At 37.2% G+C, this 8,030-nt stretch overlaps 1 long non-coding RNA gene across 1 annotated transcript; it reads right to left on the bottom strand.

Moving 5' to 3' along the window:
• Positions 1 to 1,042: 1,042 nt before the first annotated feature.
• Positions 1,043 to 7,806, bottom strand: LOC116421990. The gene is made up of 2 exons (XR_004232596.1): positions 5,025 to 7,806; positions 1,043 to 4,048 (listed from the first exon to the last, which is right to left on the bottom strand). It is a non-coding gene; the product is annotated as an uncharacterized LOC116421990 (long non-coding RNA).
• Positions 7,807 to 8,030: the final 224 nt, after the last annotated feature.

The following is an 8,030-nucleotide window of genomic DNA, read 5'->3' as shown; positions in this document are numbered from 1 at the left end:
AGAACTCCTCTCAACTGAAAATATTGGGCATCATGTAGATAAGAAAATTATATTTTCAGTTTTATAATTAAAACCTTTACCACTCAAAAGTCAAATTCAAAGTTCAGTGCTTTCTTTAAAAGAAATATATTTTACTGCACTTAACTTAAAAAAAAAAAACTGTAGCTACTTTTTTTTTTTTAAACTGTAGCTACTTATACTTTTTGTATAAGATTGTAAAGACACCCTGATAGGAAGACCTATATTTATATTATATACTATGTATATACATATGTACATCTATCTTTGAATTACATACTTTTTTTTTTTTTTTTTTAATTAAAGAGCCTTTTAAAAAAGTAACATTTAAAGTGAGAACAAAAGAATTAAGCCTTCAAACTAAGATCTATACTAAAGGATTAGGCATTAGGTCTCTACTTCACCTTTTTTACATTCAAATGTTATATTAAGAATATTCTTTTCTTAATGGAAACTGAGTGGCTGCACCTCGATTGGGGAATAACTGAATAAATTATGCTACATGGATGTAATAGAGTATTATTGTTCTGTAAGAAATAATAAGTAGGCTATTTTCAGAGAGTCCTGGTGCAACTTACATGATGAACTGATGCTAAGTGAAGTGAGCAAAACCAGGAGAACATTGTATACTGCAACAAGATTATGTGATGATCACCTGGGATAGACTTGACTCTTCTTATCAATGAAGTGAACTCAAGATAATTTCAATACACTTGGGATGGAAAATGCCATCCACATCCAGAGAGAAAACTATGGAGAGTGAATGTGGATTGAAGGATAATGTTTTTAACTTTTTTTGTTATTTTTTCTTTCTTATAGCTTTTTTCCTTTTTTATTTTTTCTTGCACATATATCATCTATGGAAATATATTCAAAAGGACTGTACATATTTAACCTAAAAAAAAAAAAAAAGAAATAGGCAAATGCAACTACTCGGGACTTAATTTAGTTATTTGTTGATTGTTTGGACTTAAGAAAGTCATGAAGAAATTTATAATAATGCCAATAAAATTTACAAGTATGCTATGGGCAAAATAAAAAAAGTCATCAAGATTTTTCATGTTAGATTTTTCAAACCAAAAGAATCTTTCTTTATAAACAAAAGATATTTGTGGGGGCAAGAAATTAAGAAGAAAAAAGTCTCCCTTAGATGTTGTAAGAGGACAATACATACCCACATCTTTTGTATTCAATTCTGGATATATTCTTGTAATATGATTTGTGATTGCTTTCATAAAAATTGACAAAAGTAAATAACACAGATGAGTAAGGTTTTTTTTTTTCTTTAAATTAAAAAAAACAAAGGATATCCTTTCCTTTCTACTTCTAGAAGGAAAGCAATGTCAATGTCCTTAGGAAAATGAGCACCTGTAGCAAAAGATTTCCTTTTGCAAATGGTGTATCATGTCATTCACCTAGTAACTTTCACTGACCAAAGCCCTCCCTTTCATGAGACTTAACTGATGAAGTCTGAGAAAATAGAGCTTATAGTGTTCACTCAACTCCCACAACTAAGCAGCTGAATATCCTAGATCTTTTAAAATACTATTCTTAGAGGTTTCACATGGTATTATGCATCATCTTGTTGCTAACCACGAGATCTAAAGATGTTTTGCAATTGCCTTTAAAAATATCTTAGATTTCTAAAATGCACTTAAATGAGTATTACAAGGTTCATACAAAAGGGATCAGTGAAAACATTTTTTTAAAAATGGACCAGTAAAACAATGAATAAAAGGTGTGTGTATGTATGTATGTATGTATGTATGTATATATGTACAGTGCATCTCACACTTATCTAAATCCAGTCATGTATATCTATCTCACACACGGCTCCTTTTCTTCTACTCACAGGGTCATATGCCCTAGTTAAAATGAATAACACCTAGTTAATGGTGCTGCCTTTTTAACATCTCTTCTCTCTTGAGAGCTACCACTATCCCCATAGTCTGCCGCTTTGTCCATTGCCTACCACAAGTCTTGCTGCAAACCATCAGTCCATCCTCTCTGTTCACTGCCAAAGGGATTTTCCTGAAGTGCAGATCCAACCACACCAACCTCAGATCTAATAAATGCCGACCACTCCCTATCACGTGCTGTTTCTCTGAGGCATTCGAAGTCCTGCATATTCCAGCTCTCCCCTTTCTAATCTCTATTCACTTCAGAGGAACCTTTTTTGCCTCCCCCCCAACTCTTCAATTCAGAGTTCATCACTGTTCTTTTAACAAGACAGGTTATCATCTGACTCCCCAGGAGTTTTCTCAGGCTGTTCCCACATGCCTGGGGTATTCTCCCTTCTCAGCTCTGCTCCCTAGTTTCCTTAAAAGTCCTGGAAGCCCTTCTTAATCCCCTCATGATGCTAAGGTTTCCCATCTGTTGATTATCTCCTCTTAATTTCATATCCTTCTTTTTTTTTGTCCACAGTTATCTGACTGGGCTCTCTGATTAGATCCTGTGCTCCTTGAATACAGTGATCTTTATATCCTGAGTGCTTATTAGCGCCACACATGGCACATAGTAGGCAATTATTACATGCTTATTGGCTATTAGCATGTCTCTCTGCCTCTAGCGCCTCTCATCCCACTCCACATAATAGCAGCCAAATTGTATTCCTGAAGCTCAGGTCTGACCAAGTCAAGACCCTAGCTCACAAAGCTCCCAATTACTTCTTGCTGCTTCTGGCACACTGGCGTGCGTGTGCGCGCACACACACAACCAATAAACACTCCTCCCACATGAATAGCACCTTTTCCCTCTTTTCCCAAGCTGTCTTTCAAGCACTGTTTCTGCATTAGTTGCCTTCATCCACTCTAAGTCAAACTGTCCTCCTTATTCTGAATGGAGCAGTCCCCGTAACACAGACTATCCCTTCCTTTAACAGAATTTTCTGTGTCCAAACATACAGTCCTTTCCAAATTAGTGTGTGTGTGTGTGTGTGTGTGTGTGTGTGTGTGTGTGTTGGAGTGTGCTTTTATCTTACTGACGCAAACACCATTCAAAACATTTTCAATACTCTTTTGCAATCTCCTGTAAGTATGAGAGATGCTGCAGCTGGTGTGATCTCTGGAGTATGCACATCTAGTGCTAGTCCACTCAGGACATGGTGACAAGACCGGCGTGAAGTTGAATGAACTGTGGTGTATTGCAATGACACTTACCAGGCTTGTGCCTTTGCTCCCCGAGGTGCTAGAACGAGGCAAGATCTACAGTTGTAGGCCCCTTATCTTCACCACCTGCCCCCTGGCTAATGAACAGATGGTCCCACGGCTCCTTCTATTGTCTTTTGTTATCTGTTAGTCATTGCCTTAGGTGCAAGAGCACAGGAGATAGCTACAAGCTCATTTGTTAAGTCTAACCAGTCCCAAGAGCCAGGAAGCTCATGAGCTGTGTCTGAGAATGACCATCCTGGGCTTGGAAGGCCAGAATGGAGGCTTTTGAGGCCATAGACTAGTCCACTTAAGGAGGGGGCATCAGCTTCTACCAAGGCTGATGCTGCATCATGAAGTACTCGGTGGTACAAATGCCTTACAATGAGTGACAACATGACGCTGAAGGGGAAGGAGAAGAAACAAGCCCTTATTACGTGACTGCTATTTGCCAGGCACTGGGTTAAGGCCTTGACAAATGCTATCTCATTTAATCTCCCAATATCAATAACAGTGATATTATTATATTCCTAATATATCGTATTATATATAAATATATAGTATATGTAATAGTAAGTTTGACTCCATTCTTCTCAGGGACTGAGTGGTAGAAAGGAGAATGTTCTATAAGGCGTTGAGGATCAGTGCTTTGGAATTAAGTAGTTAAATGACAATAAGATGCTATGCTCATTAGAGAATAGCTATTGTATAAAGGAAATATTAAGCGTGCCTCACGACTGTTACTGTAGCAAACACTTTGGGGATGGGGGGATCTATCCAACAACGTTAAAGAATCACCTTTATAAGCCCTTAAAGGTACGTCTAGAAGACCCAGAAGTAGATGTACCCTTGTTTGGGGAAACTTGACTCATATACTTCAGAACCTGTGAGTATAAGCAGGAGTTGAGAAACAAACCCTTAAAATCTTAAACAGTAGTTACATATCTTCAATAATTCATTATACATTTTTAACACAACAAATCATTTTTCTCAGTTCTCTAAGTAAATTGTTTGATAAATAATGTGCCATTATTTAATAAGATTCTATACTGTGAAAATTATAGTAAAATGTTAATTTTTTAAAAATTAAACTATTATTTGTAATTTGTGACTAAAGGTAAAACCACCATCTTGAAAATAGTACCAAAATCATTCAACACACTAGAAATACAAGCTCCCCCCCCCCCCCCCAGTGAAAAAATACTTGTTAAAATTTTCAGGTTAAATATATATACCAATAATGCCATGGAAACAAGTTGGACAAGGAGTCAAGAGATCTTCTACATTCCATTAATCACGCTGATTTCTAGAATGCTACTTCATTAGTCTGAGAATTAGATTTTTCATCTATAAAATGAAGGGATTGGAATATATTATCTATCCATTCCCTTCTAATGCTGTAAAATCCATGTCTAATCAATAACTAAATCTAGAATAAGCTGACAATTTTTGGTGGAATGATACTACATATTCTTATACACTATGAAAAGAATTTTCTTCATTTAAAATGTCATATTTTGATTCATCATGGCAAAAATGTTTTTAGGAATATAAAATAGTTATTATCCTAGCTAACAACAAAACGCTACTTGCATTTTTTTTCTTAGGAAATAGTGAGATTATCTCAAATGTGGCAAAAAAAAAAAATCTTTCCATGGCATTAACTCATATTAAAAAGATAAATATTTATAGAAAGATAATAGAGCTTGTGGCTCCAAGGTTAATGTTCTTCCCTCCACACCTCTAGCCTCGCCCTCAGAACAGGGATTGGTAATCCACAGTAATTTTCATCATATTACCACAGTCTACTCAAGAATTCACAAAGACTTTCAATAGCCTATTAGAAGGACAAATTCCTACCCATGGCAGTCAGTCAAAGTCTTCCATAATATGAACTGCTCCAAATGCTTGAGGATTCATGTGGATTTGCTATAAAGGTAGTAAAATGAATGAAGAGGGGTGGATTGGGTGGGGTAGAGAGAAACAATCATAAAATTCATTTTGTACAAGTTTTCATGTACAACAGAGTGCTAAGAAGATAGTGAGGGGAAAAAAAGGAAGGAAGGATGAAATATGGGTTTGGGAATCATTGGCAATAGATGTCTTTTTTGAACCCAAAGGAGATATCTAAGAGAAAGCAGGGAAGAAAAAGAGAAATGAAAAACTCAAAATTAAGGACCAAAGCAGGAATGATGATATAGTAAAGGAGACTGAGATAGGTGGGAAGAGAATCAGAAAAATACAGTGTCAGAAAAGGGAAGTAATATCCAGGCAGAGATGATGGTTAAGAATGCTGTATGCTGCAGAGAATTCAAGAAAGGGAGGGAGGGGAGGGAGGGAAGGAGGAGGGAGAAATTTGGCAATTAAGAACTCCTTGATAATTCTAGAGAGCAGTTTCAGTTGAAGAAGGATGAGGACTGAAAAAAGATCACTAAAGTTAGTGATAAAGAAATCATGTTGCCAAATTACAAAAAATAAGCATTACTCATCTTTTTTTTTTTTTTAAAGATGCAAGAGCGGTGGTCCATGACTGAGGGATATAGCATATATTTTTAATTTTTTCAATGGATTAATTAATTTTTGAGTGTCTTTCTCTTCCTAGTGCTTTGTTTTAAAAAACGTTTTGTAATATAGGATAGCTCCTTTGGAGGCAATGAGAAACTATTAGATTAAAAAAAAATCACTAAAATTAAAAAAAAAAAAAGGCATCACTGACAAAATAGGAGAGAATGATTTGAGTCCAGTCAGTGGCTGGAAATCATTCTGCAAGATCTAAATGGAAACAGAGACATCAAGTCAAGGAATATATAGATTTTTCTAAGAGTTTGGGTGTGAAAAGGAGAGGGGAGGGGTCTGGGGGAAGTAATATTATGATGACAAGGTTAAGGGATTCATATACATTCTAATTCATGTGCAAGACCTCATATATAATTATCTATAAAAACATATATATATATATATATAAAATTTTAGACCACTTAATTTTTTGATGTCATCATTTTTGATGGGTCATCACATGTTATATGGGTTAATAATTTTCCCTCTTTGACCATCATTTTCCACTGAATCTTTATAGGCCTGCAAAAAAACAAAACAAAGCAAAACAAAACAAAATAAAAAAAAGCCAAACAACGAACCAAAAAACTGCACTAATTAGTGAATTCTGAAAAACAGATTATTGTATTGTTTAACCTAAATTATTCCATCACACAAACAAATTGGGAAATAGCCTCGAGTTCCAGGTTTAGATCTGAAAGAAATTTGGTACATTGTAAAAATAGAAACATTTCCATTTTTCAAGAAAATGCCGCCAGATACATTAGCAACACACCCTTCCAAGGTGTTCTAGACAACTGTCATGCTCCAAGTAGTATAAATGCATTATTTCAACCAACATTCTAATGGTCTGCATGAAGAAATATATAATTTTCATATTCTACAATGCATTTTTAGCTCATACTTAATATTCAATATTTAGCTTCATGCCCATATTTGATGGTACTATGAAAAAATCTTCCCCAAATCATATACATAGATCAATATGCATCTATTTTATCTATAATACATTTACACTACCTGAGGCATGAAATATCTTAAATTTGCATAAAAAAGAAAATTAAATCTAAGATAATCAAAATTTGGCAAATTTCTACTTTAGAGTTCCTTAAAATAATGCCACCGACGGCGACATATTAATGTTTTTCTAATCTGTAAACAATAAACTACTGCACCAATCCATATTTTCATTTTAAAACAACATTTTCTAATATTCATTCAGCTACCAGATATCATTCCAAAACAAAAGACCACAATTTTTTTCATTTTTGAAATCACTCAAAGGCTAAGATCATCTCAGTGAAGAGAGGGGAAAAATTCAATTTACCTAATTTACACAATTGAGAATTATTTAAGTGATCTGTTATAATTAGAATGCTGCCACAATTTAATTCTAGATCTATCACGTTCAGGAAAATAAAAATAAATTTAAAGGATTCCTTCACAGAACATTTAGCCCTTTAAACACCTCATGACGTTCACCCTTCTGCTCATTTCTTATAACAAAGAAACCTTTTGCCAAAAGAAACCATCTCTGTTTACACATTTTTTGAAATAAACACCGCAATCCAATTAGAGATCTCTAAGCACAGAAAACCAATCTACCAAAAAAGCTGCTCAGAAATTAAAGAAAAATAAAAGCATTAAAGAACATTCAATTAAAAACCGGAGGTAGCTCACGGAGCCCCCGAAGGGCTGCTGCTTGCTCCTCTTGCCCCTCTTGCCCGCGCCCACTGACCCTCCATCTCCATCCTCTTCCTCACCCCCCGGCTCGGCAGCCCCGGTCCGGGGTGCGTATGTGGCTGCGTAGGTGGCTGCGTGTGTGTGTCTGGCTGAGTGTGTGTCTGGGTGCGGATGGCGAGCTGCGTAGTCTGATGTGCGCAGGACTCTGGGTGGCGATGGCGAAGTGCGTAGGTCTGGATGCGGCTGTCTGGGGGTCTGCGTCTGGGTGCGGATGTCTGCATGCGGATGTCTGCGTGTGTCTGGGGCGATGTGCGTATGTCTGGCTGTCTGGTGCGTGGCGATGTGCGTATGTGCCGATGTGCGTGTGCTGATGTGCGTGTGTCTATGTGCGTATGTCCCTGTGTCGCACATACCACCCCACCCCCACTGCCCCCCCACCCACCGCCCCTTCCCCCACAGCCGCCCCATCCCCCCTCCACCCCCCCCACCCCGGACTCTCCCAGCACATTCGGACCCTTCTTAGGAAGACGGGCCCAGGATAGGCCGCCCCGGCCCCCTCTCCAGGGCTTCTGCCAGGCTCTTCCTATCCTTTCGGACCCCCGACTCCCCTCGACTCCATCCAACCGC

Source organism: Sarcophilus harrisii, chromosome 2 (assembly GCF_902635505.1).
Source record: "Sarcophilus harrisii chromosome 2, mSarHar1.11, whole genome shotgun sequence".
NCBI classification, from domain to species: domain Eukaryota; kingdom Metazoa; phylum Chordata; class Mammalia; order Dasyuromorphia; family Dasyuridae; genus Sarcophilus; species Sarcophilus harrisii.
The sequence above is the reverse complement of the archived record's forward strand: the minus strand, read 5'-3'. Positions and strand labels throughout refer to the sequence as shown.